Source organism: Crotalus tigris, unplaced genomic scaffold, assembly GCF_016545835.1.
Source record: "Crotalus tigris isolate CLP2741 ecotype Arizona unplaced genomic scaffold, ASM1654583v1 scf7180000024453.458620722:586385, whole genome shotgun sequence".
NCBI lineage: Eukaryota > Metazoa > Chordata > Lepidosauria > Squamata > Viperidae > Crotalus > Crotalus tigris.
The window spans coordinates 378,690-395,893 of record NW_024100622.1 but is presented as its reverse complement, the minus strand read 5'-3'; the positions used below and the strand labels follow the sequence as shown (position 1 = coordinate 395,893).

Genomic DNA, 17,204 nt, shown 5'->3' with positions numbered 1-17,204 from the left:
ATGGGGAGAGATCATTAGACCTGACACCTCACCGACGGGCCAAAGATAATTATAACCATGAGATCACCCCCATAGAAAAACAATCCATTGAGCCACCCCAGACAGTCTGGAACATTGTGCACGACCATTCTAATGACAGTTGGGCACGAGGGAGGGGCATTAAGGATGAAAAGAAAGATACTCATAGAGAAAGTGACTGGGTGAAGCGTGATTGGAGAAAGGAAAAGGACAAGTACAAACTACCACTCGAACCCGAAAGGGGGAATGGATTGAGGGATAGAGGCAATCGCAGAGACAAGGGGTTTACATCACCTGCCTCAGAATCCAAAGAAAAGAAGGTAGATGAAGATACACACGCAGCTAGGAAGGACAGAAAGAAACGAACCACCAGAGCACAATTCAACCAATTGGGTCCGGTGACGAGATCGAGGAGCCGAGTGCAGACTCCGGCCTGCCTATAAAATGACTCTCTCACACCCTGACGGTCCAGTCCTGATGATGCCGGCAGATGACGGCGAAAGCTTGGCGTTTTTAAATTAAACTCTTATAGTTTTAATCAATACCTTGGTGTTCACTTTATTTTAGATATGAATATTCCCAGGGTTCATATTTTTAGTGTTATTAACTATATATATATATATATATATATATATATATATATATATATATATAATATTTATATGTATATAAATCCAGACCAAAAGATGTGTCTCTGCAGTTCCAAACCTGTATGACTACACAGCAATAGAATAGAATAGAATAGAATAGAATAGAATAGAATAGAATAGAATAGAATAGAATAACAGAGTTGGAAGGGACCTTGTAGGTCTTCTAGTCCAACACCCTGCCCAAGCTGGAGTCTCTACACCATTTCTGATAGATGGCAACCCAATCTCTTCTTGAAAGTCTCCAGTGATGACGCACCACAACATCTGAGGGCAATCTGTTCCACTGGTTGATTGTTCTGTCAGGAAATTTCTCCTTATTTGCAAGTTGAATCTCTCCTTGATCAGTTTCCATCCGTTATTCCTTGTCTGGCCTTCAGGTGCTTTGGAAAATAGATTGACCCCTCCTCTCTGTGAAAGCACTTCAAATACTGGAACACTGCTATCATTTCGCCCCTGGTCCTTCTCTTCATTAGACTAGCCGTGCCCAGTTCCTGTAACTGTTCTTCATACGTTTTAGCCTCCAGTTCCCTAATCATCCTTGTTGCTCTTTTCTGCACTCTCTCCAGAGTCTCAACATCTTTTTCATATTGTGGAGACCAAATTGATTGCAGTATTCTAGGTATGGTCTTACTAAGGCTTTATAGAGTGGAATCAATACCTCATGTGATCTTGATTGAATCTCTCTGTTAATGAAATTTAGGATTGCATTGCTGGCTCATATTTAAATAATTGTCCACTAAGACTCCAAGATCCTTTCACAGTTGCTGCTATTAAGCCTTGTTTCACCAATCTATATGTGTACTTTTGGTTTTTCTTGCCTAACTGTAAGATTTTACTTTTCTCTACATTGATTTTCATTTTGTTAGATAGGGCCCAGTGTTCAAGTCTGTCAAGATGCCTCTGGATTTTGAGCCTATCATCTTGGGTGTTGCCTGTTTCTGCCATCTTAGTGCCATCTGCAAATTTGATAAATTCCCCTTCTATTCCTCATCTAGGTCATTTATGAAGATGTTGAAGAATACTGGGCCTAGGAGCGAACTTTGTGGCACCCCATTGCTTACGTCCATCCATGAAGATATAATACCATTAAGGACTACTCTTTGAGTACAGTTTTTCAGCCAATTAAAAATCCATCTGATGCGGAAACTGTCTATTCCATTTTTTTAAAGCTTTCCAAGAAGTAGGTCCTGATCTACTTTGAAATAAGATTGGTTTGGCATCATCTGTATTTAACAAAGCCATGCTGGCTTCTAGTTATAACTTTGTTTGTTTCTAGATGTTAGCAGATCTGGTTTTTTATTATCTTTTCCAGTATTTTCCCAGGTATTGATGTTAGGCTGATTGGTCTGTAGTTCCCTGGGTCTGTTTAACTGGGTTTGAGAGCTAAGTTGGGGTTGTTGTTTTTCTGGCTCCACATGGCTAATTTGATGTCAGAGCAAAGCTACTTTTTTTCTCCTTTTGCTGTATTGCAATTCTGCTAACCTTGTTGATGGTTTATTCTCCTCTTGGTAGGAACTCTTGAATCATCCTGTCTCTGGGTGTCAAGGCAACCATTACCATAAAGCCTCAAGACCCACTTTCTGGTGCCTGGTGGGAGCAGTTTCTCCCTCAGTCCTCTTTCAAGCTGCCATAGCAGTTGGCAACTATGGTTACAATACAGAGAAAAGTGCTTGATTACTAAAATGCTGACATGCTATTTTTTTTCATTTGTCATAGCTTTCAAGCTCTTCATAGCAACCTTTCTGGGAGAGGGAGGCAGTGGGGAGGCTGATTGAAAGGGTCTGAAAAAATGTACACAACATGGGTGCAGGAATACAAGTACTGTGGCATGGAGATCCTAGAGCAGACATGTCAAACACAAGGCCTGGGGCCCGGATGTGGTCCGCGAAGTGGTTTCATGTGGCCCGTGAAGCCATTCGGAAAACAGTGAGGGAACGGCCCCCTGTGCCTTGGCCCTGGCCCAGGCCAGCCGGGAGCCAATGTACAATTTTGTGGCGGCCATCTATGCTGAAACACATTCAGTCTTAGCTCCATAATCCCCCTCCCCTACATGGCCTGAGAAGAACAGTAAGGCTCCTCCAGTGGACCATGCCTTGGCACTTGCCCTGGTCCCACCCGCTTCTGCCAGAGACCCTCAGATCTATCCCACTGGCCACACCCACTCCATCCACACCCACCCAGTAGGCCGCACTCACCCTGGTCACACTCACCTGCCCCCCTGAGGGCAACCGCAATGCTGATGCGGCCCTCAATGAAATTGAGTGACACCCCTGTCCTAGAGGCCTTAGATGTACACATTTCATTATGTGGTTCAATGTAAGTGAGCAATTATGGTTACCTGTTGCATTAATGAATTGCAGCTAGCCTGAGAATCCTGTAGTTAGCAACTTTTTTCTTCTGTTTTGCATACCAGAGAAGAAATCACAGTCTCTGTAAAGGCTCAGCTTCAAGTAATGAGAATTTTTATTTATTTATTTGTCATATTTATTGTGGGAAACAACAACTCCTGACCACTTCTTCCATCAGATAGAAGATGGGACTGAATTTTCCAATCCAACACATGTAGCAATGCAATGCAGTATGCAAAGAAGTGTAGAACATTTTAATTTGTTCAGTTATATTCCCTTGGAAGTATTTTTCAGGGAATTACCTGTTAATATTTGATAGGACTCAAATTTGTAGTGGATCAGGCTAGAGACAAAAGTGGGTAATCTATGACAATCTTAATCCTTTGTCTAGATAAACTTGAACACTATCTTAAGATATATGCATGACATATAAATGTCATAAATGCAGCTATTCCCTGTATTCCGGAACAACTCTATTCGTGCACATAAGGGAAGGTTATCTCTCATAAGCCTAGTTCTACTTTCATTACGAATGTACAATTGCAAAGTCAACCCAACCCAACCCAACAGAAATCTCAACACGAAAATCTTTTTAATAGTTACTTAGGGAGACTGAGCAACTGGCCAAGTTAGGCTGCTCGGAAAAAAGAGAAATCGGGGGAAGATGGAAGAAAAGGCACCTCCGAGATACCGCTTGCATCTTGGACGGGTGTTAGATGTACTGCAACATTTTGTTGCGGTTGGCCATTAATTTAAAACATCGTTAAGTTCACTCAAGGCTCTCTCTCTTTCTCTTTCTCTCTCTTTTTAAAAGATATGGATCGTGTGCTATCGGTGAAAGCAACTATAATTATCTCCAAAGCTCATCCTGAAAACCGGGCGAGGCAAGAATTCCGCCTGGAAGCGAAAGAGAGCAGAGCCACGCCGGCGCCCGAAGCCGCCCTCTTGCTTTCTCTTTCGCGGAGGGGGAGGCGACGAAGAAAGAGCCAGCGGCGGCCGGGCTTTCGTGACGGGGAGGGCTGCTGACTTGGAAAGAGAATCGGGATCAGGACCAGCGAGATCTCTCTCTCTCTCTCTCTTTTTTTTTTTTGCCGCGCGATCTTGTACGGAAGAAAGAGAAAGCCCGGAACGCGGTGGAGAAAGTCGAGCAGAGGAGGCGGAGGTTGCGGAGAGGGAGAGGGAGAGAGGAAGAGAAGTGGGCGCCGCCTGGTCGCTTCTGCGCGCTCTCGACCGCGGCGGGATAAATGCCGGATTTGGGGCGGCTCGCTTTAGTCGCTGAGCCGAGCGGTGGAGGACGCGGAGCTGCAGCAGTAGCCTTTTCTCCGGCCGCTTCGAGGTGAGGTACGTCTCAAGGGGGAGCGTTTTGGCTTCCAGGAAGGAGTCTTCGTGGAAGCGAGTTCTCCCCAAAGCGCGCGTTCTTTTCCTCTTCTCCGTCCTTTTGTTTCTTTATCCGGCTTTAATTCTTCTCCTCCCTCCGGCTTCCATATAGGCGTGATTGGCCTGCTTCCTTTCCCTTTCTTTCTTTCTACCCGACCCTCCCCTGGGGTCTCCCCAAACGCCCCCCGCGCTCTTCCCTGCCCCGACTGCCAGTGGCTGGGAGAGACTGGCTCAGATTCTCGCAAGCCAGATGACAGCCGTTAGTTTATTAAGACTGGTCGCCCGGAAATTGGCTGAAATGTAATGGTGGGGACAAAATTGAGTTTGCGGAACGTAATAACTCCTGAGTTTAAAAAGTTTTTGTGTAGCGAGGTCTGTTTCTGACGGACTTGGAGAGTTAAATTTGCAGTTATCGAACAAGGCAATTCACCTCCCTCTGATAGACAATGGGTACTGCGAACCGTTTGAGGCTGGTAATCAAGCAAACAAGCAGTTAATTTCGGCCAAGGGCCAGCATAAAAACAAGAACAAAAATAAAGCAAAACCGAAACGATTTAAGCAACGTCTGTTCTGATTACTTTCTGTCTATGAGTGTAACTATTATTGTTAATACTAAACTAAAAGCATTTAGAAATTGAGCTAAGAAGAATCTAAAAATGAAGAGTAAAATCCTGGTATTTTTTTTTTTAAATGGAGACATCGTCTATAGGCAGAGCTAAATGGCAGGAGTCTGGAAAATATTATCCTTGGAAGTTGTTAGTTCCTGCCTAGATTTAGTAGCTGTATGGCAGAATTTAGCAAAGCCAAGGAAGTAAATCAGTCTGGTCCAAGAGAAGATTTTGAATGTAAAAAGCATCTATGTGCCAGGAGTATTTGATATATCAGGGTAAATAAAAGAAGTCCTGGAATCCTTATAGAAACTGTATGTATATCCAGCAGCATCCACATCACAAAGACAGTCAGAAACCACAGGATATTTTATTTATTTACACACAGAGAGGGCGAGGGCGAGGGAGAGGGAGAGGGAGAGGGAGAGGGGGAGGGAGGGAGGGAGAGAGAGAGAGAGAGAGAGAGAGAGAGAGAGAGAATACTTGCTTTCAAATACAGTGAAAGTGGAGCATTAAACCTTAAACATTAAATCAATAAGTGATTTAGTGCAATTAGTTCAAGACTTCCTCATCTTGGAAACAAATGGAATTTAAATATCTCATAAGTGAGTGAAAAAGATCAACTCCTTAAGAAAACCTCTGGATAGCTTATACTGATATAGTTGTTTTTCTATGTCCAATGGGTTCTGGGTACCTTTCTGGCATGTTCTCACTTTTTGAATAGGAGAATTTCCTTAGAGATTCCATATAAGTGTAGCTTCTCAAGCAGATCCCTCCTCCATATAATATTAAAATTAACTGCTAGGGTCAGACAAGTCAAGTATATGGGCAGAAATTTATCTACAACCAATAGATGAAAAAAAGCTGAATATTTCTTTCAATCTTATTTACTTCGGCCTTGTGGAGAACTACATTTGAGACATTGTGTGGAAATTGAATGATACTTTGTAGAATTTTTGATAATAGTTTTTGATTTTGAGTAGTTACCATAGGGCCTAGATGTGAACCATTGAGAAGTTGAGAATAACCTGGGCATAGACATCTGTAAATTCTGGTATGTTTAGCAAATACTGGGGCTTTTTTCTCTTTTTTGCATAATTATTCTTAATTCTCAAATAAATGTTTCTGGCCAGTCCAACAATTTTGTGTTCAGATGTTTGGTGTACAGTTTGCTGATGATCTTGTATAAACCAATTGAATGGTAATTCAATTTTCTTTTCATTGTTACAGTGATTATTACTGCTGTGCCCCAATGGTTTGGCACTATTGCAATGAAAAAAGGGTGACTCATACTGGGGTCTACCATTCTAAGATCTTACAGATAATTTCTGTTATTAGGTAATTATTATTTGATGCATTTTCTGGTGTAGGTTGCTGAACTTAATTTTTTAATTTCTGAAGGTTTTACTGGTGGCTATCAGGAAGAGGAATTCAGGTCAATTTGATTTGGCTTTCTTTTTCCTTATGTATTAAGAGAACTAAAATGTGTTTCTCAGATCTTAGCTGGAGTTGTAAAAGTGGGGCATAGTGGATTCCAGTTCTAATGATAGAGTTGTGAGAGTGGAGTTGAGTTTCTGGCTTGAATGGCTACTATCGGAAAGTTCTGACCATTTCTCTTGTCTTCCCACAAAGCAATTGCTTATAATGTCTTTTCTGCATTCTTACATGGTTAGTAGGACATGGCCGCAGAATATTGCTGTTATTTATTAAAAAGCCAAATCAAGCCTTATTTTGCTTCCAGAAATTTGATTGAAATACCCTTTGGGGCTAAAAATGATCCAGGAGCAGATTGGAGTCACTGAAATAGATTACAGTAGTGGCAAATAATTGACTTGCCTGAACTATTAGTCATTATAATTTTGATGTGCTGACTCAGAATTTCAGAATTTTAATATGTTTCTTCCTGTCATGATAACCACTTAATCCAAGTAGAGCAGAGGCCATCTTATCCCATAGTTACAATGCTTAGGACAAGCAATTTGTCAGGCACCTGCAAGATTAAAATTCCCAGGAAATGATCACTGTCAGCCCAGCTCAGTAGGAAAGAGCTCTGTATGAAGGATAGTTTTTGAAATTCCATAGTCTATTAGGAAAGGTCTCTGTGCCAATTCTGTAGAAAAATTCTGTGGGATAGTCAGTAGGTATTGAGCAATTCACCAAGTTTAGATTCAGTTTGTAGAAAATCTGAAGCAAGCAGAGCCTACAGCATCTTTGGACTGAATAAGAAGTGGAAGAACTGGAATCAGTAATTATTGGCAATGTATCCCATTTGGCAAATGGGGAAATATATTGCTTTATTCCATTGCAACATAAAGTAGCATATGAACATATTTTATAATTTAACCTATAATAATACTTCTTCCAGACACGCAATAAAGCACTTCTTAAAATATGAGATTTAAAAGCCTGGTCAACTTTTTTGTTATAAATTAAGTATGTATGCCACCCATATAATAAATCCCATCCCTCAAGGTGAAATATACTTTTATTTGTTAAATTAAGCCAATCACTAACCAGTGTTAAAACCACTGCATCATAGTATAATTTCCTTAAGTCCTCCTCTTTCCCGTGCGTCTTGTAAGATCTTAAATTTAATTCTTGGTTTTTTCCCCGCCCAAATAAATTTATTAATACCCTTCTGCCATTCATCCAAATTGGCATCTTTTTTCAAAATAGGTATCATTTGAAACAAAAAAAGAAACTTTGGTAGAACATTCATTTTAACAGCTGAAATTTTCCCCAACAAGGATAATTGTAATTTTTTCCAATTGTTTAAGTCTTTTTGTACTTTTAACCATAATATCTCATAATTATTTTTATACAATTTTATATTAGAGGCTGTAATATATACTCCCAGATATTTAACCTTTTTCACTATTTCAAAACCTGTCAATTTAACTAACATTTCCTTTTCCTTCATAATCATATTTTTAGATAATATTTTAGTCTTATTATTATTTACCTTAAAATCAGAAACTTTCCCATACTGAGTTAGAATTTCCATCAAGTCTATAACCGATTGAGATAGTGTCACAACCAAGTCATCCGCAAAAGCTCTCAACCTATAATCATTCTTTTTTATTTTTATTCCCTTTATTGTAGTTGATTCACGAATTTTAATCAGTAAAATCTCCATTGTTAAAACAAACAACAATGGCGACAATGGACATCCCTGTCTTGTACCCTTTTCAATTTTAAATACCTCTGTTAATCCCCCATTAATTATGATTTGTACTGATTGTTGTTGGTATATAGTCCTAAGAGAATATAAAAAATTATATATATATAAAAATTTATATATATATAAAAATTTATATATATATATATAAAATTCATTTTATCAACAACTTTCAATAAAAATTGCCAATTCAACTGATCAAAAGCTTTTTCAGCATCCAAAAATATCAATGCCGCAGGGACTTGATTGTTCTTATCCAAATACTCAAATTAACAATTTGTCTTATATTATATTTCATATATCTTCCAGTTATAAATCCAGACTGATCACTATGAATCATTAATGGTTAATCATTATGGAAAGTACAGAAATACGATTGTATGGATCATATACACGGGAGCCTAATCTCTGTACCAAATCTTGGTGTTGCCATTGGATTTATTAGATGTCATCTGTATATTTTGCCTTCTCTCAATTTGATCCTGTGCATCTTTTCATTTTGCTGAGTCAGAACACTCTTGAAAATAAATGCAAATTATTAGTTTCCACAATAATGTTTGCAACCCCTCCTTCTAGTGTATATTTACTTGCCCTGCTCCATTTTTCTTACATTTCTGCTATTGGGAAGAACTTATCCTCATCTGGTAGTAAGAGTTTACCTATTTGCTCATCTGGAGACACCTGTGATTTGCTATAAGTGAGGAACAATTTGAGCATCAAGGATCTATGCCTGTTCATGTGGGATACAGGTTATGATTATCAGCATCCTAAATGTCACAATTCCTATTGCAATAATGAATCTTCCTCATTGCAGCAATTCTTCCTGAATCAGGCATGGTCATGCTGCTCCCTGTTTTAATAGCAGTAGCAACAGCACTTAGACTTATCTACTGTTTCTCAGTGCTTTACAGCCTTCTCTAAGTGGTTTACAGAGTGAGCATATTGCCCCCAACAATCTGGGTTCTCATTTTACCAACATCAGAAGGATGGAAGGCTGGTCAACTTTGAGCTGGTCAGGATTGAAGAAATCGAACTTCTGGCAGTGAAATACTGCATTCTAACTATTGTGCCACCACAGTCTTTCCCCAAATGACTCCAATTTCTAGTGGAAATCCTATTGGATGCTTAAAGATGTCTTAATAAATTAACGAATAAAGTTATTACTAGGTAGACTTGGTTTCTTCCAATCCCGCTCACCTCTTTAAATACAGTGTGATTTTCTTGGTAAAGGGCTTTCTTAAGACACATTTAGAACAAAGCAGATGTTTGTAGCCTTAATATTAGTATGCCACTGGATGTTCCATATGGTATTTAGTATCACAGAATGAAAAATGCATTGTAATTATATAGCCTTCTCTGTAGACAGTTTATATAGGAATCTTTGTATAATTTTAAAACATCATAAAATATGTGTTAAAACAGCGGTTCTCAACGTTTGTGTGACGGCGACCCCGTCACACAAACGTTATGCGCATGCGCGGTGCGGCGCCCCCCCATGCGTGGTGCGCATGTGTGGCTCCCCCCATGCACGGCGCGCATGCGCGGCGGCGCCCCCGGAGGGGAGAAAATGGCGGATCGCCGCCTTTGGCGACCCCTGAAAAATGGTCGATCTACCCCAAATGGGGTCGCGACCCATAGGTTGAGAACCGCTGTGTTAAAATGACTGCATATAATACTAAGTAATTGGGAAATTGTTTATTTGAAAATAGTTTTATTAGTTGTAGTGTTTGAGTAACAGTTTAATAATAAGCATTGTACTACTGAATCTAAGTATATTTTGGGAAAGTTATCAACTTGAGTGAATAGAAAACAATGCTTGAATACTAATACCCGAAGTCTGAAATATTTGTTTTGTTTTCTAAAAGAACATGCCAATAATTTATTTGTGCTTCTCAAACAGAAAAATATGAACTAATTATGTTGTGGTTAAGAACTTAAGCTTACCTAAAATGTAATACTTGAAAACAACATCCTGAAGGCACAGCAAATGCTGATATATGTCAATGTGGGTTGAGTGCACTTTTCTTAATCAGGTGTGGAATTACATTTGTGCCAAATGGAGTCACTTTTTTCTACTCATCTCTTTAGACTTCTTATCTGTGCTGAATTGCATGACTTTTCTATCAGTGGGAATTTAAGCAGTTGGAAATGGGATGAACCTTTTGTTCACTCCATCCTGGTAGTGGAATGTCTATCCTAGTTAAAGCTTGCCAAAGCATTTGGCTCTCTAATGAGTATAGTTGTTGACAACATCCTTTCAGAAACTGCTCAGAATGAAGAACTAGGTCAGTGACAAAATACTTGCTCTGGAAGCAGAACATTTTTTCCTCAAAAGAGGTTTAGAATCCATTGGAATAATTTGAGATAACATGAATACAAATGATAGGTATGAAATAAAACAAGTAAAATTTATTTACAATCTGTTCAGAACTTTGGATGTGTGTATTTTGGCCCTAAAATAAAGGTTTAAGCAAATTTGTTGAACTTTATAGGATGCAATTTTGTCATACCTCTTGTATTTGTGGACAGTAATGTATTAACTTTGGTAGCCTTATAGAAATCAATGTAAAAGTTTTGGAAGTTTTAGTAATTTTAAATGAGGCTTATATGAATAAATTGGAATACCTTGAGAACTAAAAAGTTTATAAAGAACTAGCCTTTTTAAAATATAAAGTATGTACAGTATCATCCAGAAGCGCTGGATTTAACTGTGTACTCATCAATATTAAGTACCTTATATTATAGGTAACTGTGTCTTATAAAACCTAAACTTATAGTCTTGCTGTGCCAAAGAACAAAGCCCTGTAGATATTATATTAGTGATAATGAATTACCATAAGGAGCAAATAGATGAATACAGCATATTAATGGTGTTTTTACTAGTTAATTCTAAATTATCATTAATACATCACTGCCATAAAAAAACAGTAAATTTCATAGGAGAGTACACAATTAAATAAGCGGATAAACTTTTCCCAGGATAATGTTGCAGGATCCAATCTGGGTTGGTCACCTGGACCAGAGGTTTGGTCTTCTGAACTTTTGGACAGGCACCATATAAATACCACACCATATAAATAACCCAAAGCACACACTCTACTAGAAAGAGGTTCCCTGAGGATGGGCACCAGTAGGAATCCGAAAGCTTGGAAGACGAAACCTCTGGTCCTAGTGACCGACCCGGCTTGGATCCTGCAACAATTAAACACATCATGATAGAGGACCGTGTTTGAGGAAATGAAGACTTACGTGATTAATATTTTTGAATATGTAAAAGGGATAGAGTTTGTGCTACAACAGCTTACGGTGAAGTACAATTTAGGTTGGCAACTTTTTCATCTCTTCCTAAAAAAACCCCTCTGTATTACCTGTGACTACAAGTTAACCCCATCCTGATGTTCTGCTACATATCTTATAAATACTGGATCAAGTTGATTATGCTGGCTGTGGATGATGATAGCCTTTTATTGACTCTTCTGGAGTAGAGAAGACTTGTCTGAATGGATTTTGTTTCTGTAAGCAGTAAATGAGGACTTTAGAATATTTTGAATAAAGTAATTTATCACTGATAAACCAGAATAGTGGAATTTGTTCTAGTAAATGGAGAAACAATAATTTTTATTTTAAAAGATTCTAAGTGTCTTCAACTGCAAGTAAGTGCACCCTCTGCTGTCTATAAATTGAACAAAAGAAGAAATCTTAGCTCTTCATGATTTGTTCTGACATTTATCTATTTCAGTGGTTCTCAACCTTTTTAATGCCGCGACCCCCAACCGGTCGTAAGTCGAGGACTACTCAACTGGTGCAGCACCGTTTGCAGAATGGGACTTTTGGCAGGCTCAGCAGGGCAGAGACAGCCTGGACAATTTCTATTGGCTTTTGAAAGCCAATAGAATTAGACTCTATTCAAGAGAGTCTGTTCTATTGGCTTTCAAAAGCCAATAGAATAAAAGGGAGTAACACAGCTAAGGAAAAGGGGGAAAAATGGTGGACTGCGTTGTTTGGCGACCCCCATGAAATGGTCATTCGACCCCAAATGGGGTCCGGACCCACAGGTTGAGAACCACTGGTCTATTTCAAGGCCAATTGCAGTGAATAGAGAGAAAAGCTGATGATTTCCAGGGAGGGAGGGAGATTGTTACACAAAAGAAGAGAAGAAAAACTTAAAGTCTGTAGAAAGTGTGTGTAAAGGTTTCAGACAGATACCTCCTTAATTCACACAGCTATAAAAAAGAGAGGAAGAGGAGCACCATCAACTTGCAAGATTATGGTCCTATAGCCAATCCAAATAAAAGGAGTCTTTAGTCTTCTGTTAAGTTTGAAGTATTTTTTAATCTGCTCTGCACTGTAGGGCTTACAAAATGCTACAGTTAAAAACATTTATTAAGGAATAACTTTTGTTAGCAATAATCTTGTATGAGTTCTAAATTTAAATTAATTAATACAAAGTTTAAACTTTAAAGTTACATAAAATAAATTATATTAAAAAATAAAAGAGGAAATGCAAAACTCCTTTTAGAGGTAGTGATGTATAAAAAAGAATTAATTATGCATAAAATTAGAAACCAACACCTCAGCACACAGGTTTCATTTCTTTTTCTTCCACTATCTATCTATCTATCTATCTATCTATCTATCTATCTATCTATCTATCTATCTATCTTTCTTTCTTTCTTTCTTTCTTTCTTTCTTTCTTTCTTTCTTTCTTTCTTTCTTTTTCTTTCTCCCTTCCTTCCTTCCTCCCTCGCCCTTCCTTCCATCCTTCCTTCCTTCCTTCCTTCCTTCCTTCCTTCCTTCCTTCCTTCCTCTCTGTCTGTCTGTCTCTCTCTCTCTCTCTCTCTCTCTCTCTCTTTGTGTGTGTGTGTGTGTGTGTGTGTGTGTAACAAATACTTTATCTCTCTAAAGGAAAGCAGCTGGTAGTATCTGACTGTGTATGTACCTCAGAACATTTCTCTTGTTAATGTGTGTATTAAAAATGTTTGTAGTCTCGAGCAAAATGCATGTCTGTGTTTGCAGCTAACAGTTTACTGAATAGTACAGTATTTTCATTTCCCTCCGCATATAATGTTAAAATAAATAAAACTATCTGTTATCATTCAGTCAGGTATAAACATTGTGTTAGGTTGAGCCTGGGAAGCTAGCATATTGATGAATTTGGTGAGCTGCATTGAATTGAGCTGTTGACTTTTCATTCCGTTGTGTACACCACTGAATTTATCTTGCACATCTTCTGCTAAGAGTACTCTCAAACATTCTATACTTAGTTTATAATATTTGATCTTACTATACAGTCTTTGCTTGTTAAACCTCTTGCTGACAGGGTACTAAAAATGGTTGTGTCATTAATGTGAGTGGTAACTTTGGTGAGCAGCTACTTAGAAAAATAGCAGTTTTGCATACATGATTTAAGTTTAATCCTATTCGTGTTTATACCTGGAAAAGGAACAAATAATTAAACATGATTATTTATTATGAATGGTTTTTAAAAATTAATGAAGAATATAATAATAATAATAAAGTTGGAAGGGACCTTGGAGGTCATCTAGTCCAACCCCCTGCTCAGGTAGGAAACCCTACACCATTTCAGACAAATGGCTGTCCAGTCTCTTCTTAAAAACTTCCAGTGTTGGAGCATTCACCGCTTCTGGAGGCAGGTTGTTCCACTGGTTAATTGTTCTAACTGTCAGGAAGTTTCTCCTTAGTTCTAGTTTGCTTCTCTCCTTGATTAGTTTCCACCCGTTGCTTCTTGTCCTGCCTTCAGGCGCTTTGGAGAATAGCTTGACTCCCTCTTCTTTGTGGCAGCCCCTGAGATATTGGAACACTGCTATCATGTCCCACCTCATCCTTCTCTTCATTAAACTAGACCAGTGGTTCTCAACCTGTGGGTCGGGACCCCATTTGGGGTCGAACGACTATTGCATGGGGGTTGCCAAACAACGCAGTCCGCCATTTTTTCCCCTTTTCCTTAACTGTGCTACTCCCTTTTATTCTATTGGCTTTTGAAAGCCAATAGAATAGACTCTCTTGAATAGAGTCTAATTCTATTGGCTTTCAAAAGCCAATAGGAATTGTCTAGGCTGTCTCTGCCCTGCTGAGCCCGCCAAAAGTCCCGTTCTGCAAACGGTGCTGCACCAGTTGAGTAGTCCTCGACTTACGACCGGTTGAGTAGTCCTCGACTTATGACCGATTGGGGGTCGTGGCATTAAAAAAGTTGAGAACCACTGAACTAGACATATCCAATTCCAGCAACCATTCCTTATATGCTTTAGCCTCCAGTCCCCTAATCATCTTTGTTGCTCTTCTCTGTATTCTTTCTAGAGTTTCAACATCTTTTTTACATCGTGGTGACCAAACCTGGATGCAGTATTCCAAGTGTGGCCTTATCAAGGCATTGTAAAGTGATATTAATACTTCACGTGATCTTGATTCTATCCCTCTGTTAATGAAGCCTAGCACTGTGTTGGCCTTTTTGGCAGCTGCAGCACACTGCTGGCTCATATTTAAGTGATTGTCCACTAGGACTCCAAGGTCCCTCTCCCAGTTACTACTGTTGAGCAAGGTACCCCCTATACCATACCTGTACATTTGGTTTTTCTTGCCTAAATGTAGAACCTTGCTTTTTTCACCACTGAATTTCATTTTGTTAGATAGTGCCCAGTGTTCAAGTCTGTCCAGATCCTCCTATATCTTAAGCCTATCTTCTGGAGTGTTGGCTATTCCTGCAAACTTGGTGTCATCTGCAAATTTGATGAGTTCCCCATCTATCCCCTCGTCCAAATCGTTGATGAAGATGTTGAAGAGCACTGGGCCCAGAACAAAGCCATGGGGCACCCCACTACACAAAGATAAGATGTTTGAATATGGGACAGACTATTATTTGATACAGTCAAGAGTGAATTCTGGGGAAAATGTTGCGAATAAAGGAAAGTAGTGAAAAAAATTACTTGGAAACTAGAAGGACTTAAGAAAAGAAAGGTGCAGGTTATATATGAAAAATATTAGAAGATAAAGTAATTTCCAAATTGAATGACATAAGTGAATGTAGAAATTAAACTACTGTAATAAGAAGCACGAAAAAGAATATTTGGTAGACTCATGAAGTGAAAATAGTTCTGGATAAAAAGGCATATAAGAAATGCATTTAAAAACAGTTAAAATCTAAAAAGGAGAGAAAATACAAAAAAATTCAAGTTGCCACATTTTGAATTATCCGTAGCTTCCGAATACTTTTCAAGAGCAACTCCGTGCAAACTGCATTGCAATAGTTAATTGAGCAATTAAGAACAAGTGACAGTTTCAGGAAAGGTTACAATTCATGCACAAAATGAAACTGCAAAAGCCCTGATGCCACAGATAGCACCTGCTCCTTGAACAGGAGCTGTGAGTCCAAGAGGACTCTTAAATTGTGAATTAAGCTCTGTGCAGGGGAGTTCTAGTTCAGCAACATCTGGAGGGCTAGAATTTCATTTTCCTATTGTTTTTAATTATACTGTCTACATTTATGTTCTCTACCATTATTGATTTAATCAATTTGTACAGTTGCCATATATGTGACACTAGGAGGCTAAAAATAATATATATACAATATAAAAAAAAATTTAAAAACCCACATCATTAACAAAGCCAGGGGATTTGTTCTGTCCCACATCTGTGACCCCAAACTCAGCAAAAAGCCAAGCTCCCAGGCCTAATGAAAACTTGACAGGACTGGAGTCAACCTGAACTACAAAAAATAAAGTTCAAAAGGATGATGGATCCCATGAGAGAAAAGCCGTCTTCCTGGGCCCTGCAAGCCAAGACCTCTTAGATTGACAGTAACCTCAGCAAACTCCTTTTGTCTCAGTGAATAGGATGGTAAAAACAACTGGGAGAGACGGTCCCACAGTGAGCCTGTCCAAAGCCATGAACAGCTTTAAAAAGGATTATAGCACCTTGAATTGTACCTGGAAGCACACTGGGAACCAATACGGCAAATACAGCATTGATTTGCTGTATTGTGTCATGTGCCAAATAACTGTCATCACCATTAAAAGCCCGAGTTGGCACATTCTGCACCAACTGAAGCTTCCAAATAGTCTCCAAGGATGTCCTCGTGCAAAGTACATTGCAGTAATCTAGTCTGGTAGTCATGACGAGCTGCGTTGTGGCCTAGTGGTGAAGGTGTTTGCCTCTCACTTGGAAAGTTGAAAGCTCAATTCTAGGTAATGGCAGATGTTTCTCTCCCAGGTTGCACAGAAAAAATATCTGCTGCGAACTCTGCATGGCATCAGGAAGGGCATCTGGCCAGTAGATGCTGAGCTCCATCCAGTCACCCCGATTCTACCTCATGTTAAGGAATTACAGAGTCATAAAAAGGAAAGGGGGAAGTCTGACAAAAATGATTCCATTAGAACTCTAATTCTCCCATTTACCTTGGAGACTTTATAGCATTTATATATATTGTGTCTTTCCCAATATTGTGTCCAGTGGCTTTCCTTTTACAGTTCTTTTTTGCAATCATTTTATTAAAGAAAACATTAATACAAACTAAAGAAAATATAAACAGTACAGATAGACAAAAATAAAAGAAAAAGATATATACATGATTATTCCCCCTATTTCCATGCAAGTATAAACATGTTCAGTAATATAACACCTTCTCTAGTACGGGTAGTCCTTGAGATATGATAAGTCACTTAATGACCATTCAAAGTTATGACAAAACTCCCCAAACTACATGCAACCATACAATCATGTTTCAAAATTAGGAGTTGCCCCACGGTCATTTGCCCTTATAATTCCCTCCCCCATGAGGGTATTGAAAATAAACTTTCCATCTCTGCCCACCAATCTCGATCCTTTATAACCACTTAATTTGCTAAATTTTCTGCATACCTGGAAAGAGAGTAATAAGATCTGTAAGTTACTTACAGATGATCCACTGCCAGGCTGAAGATAGAGGGAAGGATGGAAGCAAGCAAAGAAAATCTTCCTGTAGCTTTTTGCTTTGAGTTGAAGAAAAAGTTCTGCTCCAGAGAAAAAGTGG

General features: G+C 38.9%; 1 protein-coding gene across 2 annotated transcripts in view; it reads left to right on the top strand.

Annotated features, from left to right (window-relative positions):
• The first annotated feature begins 3,992 nt into the window (after positions 1-3,992).
• The window catches only part of SERPINE2 (serpin family E member 2), a 29,111-nt gene continuing 15,899 nt past the window's right edge, over positions 3,993-17,204 (top strand). The window contains exon 1 of one of the 2 annotated variants that reach the window (XM_039332187.1): positions 3,993-4,352. The gene's annotated coding sequence lies outside the window, so the exon portion shown is untranslated. Of the gene's footprint in view, positions 4,358-17,204 lie in introns of both variants that reach the window. The other variant, XM_039332186.1, reaches the window with a different exon arrangement.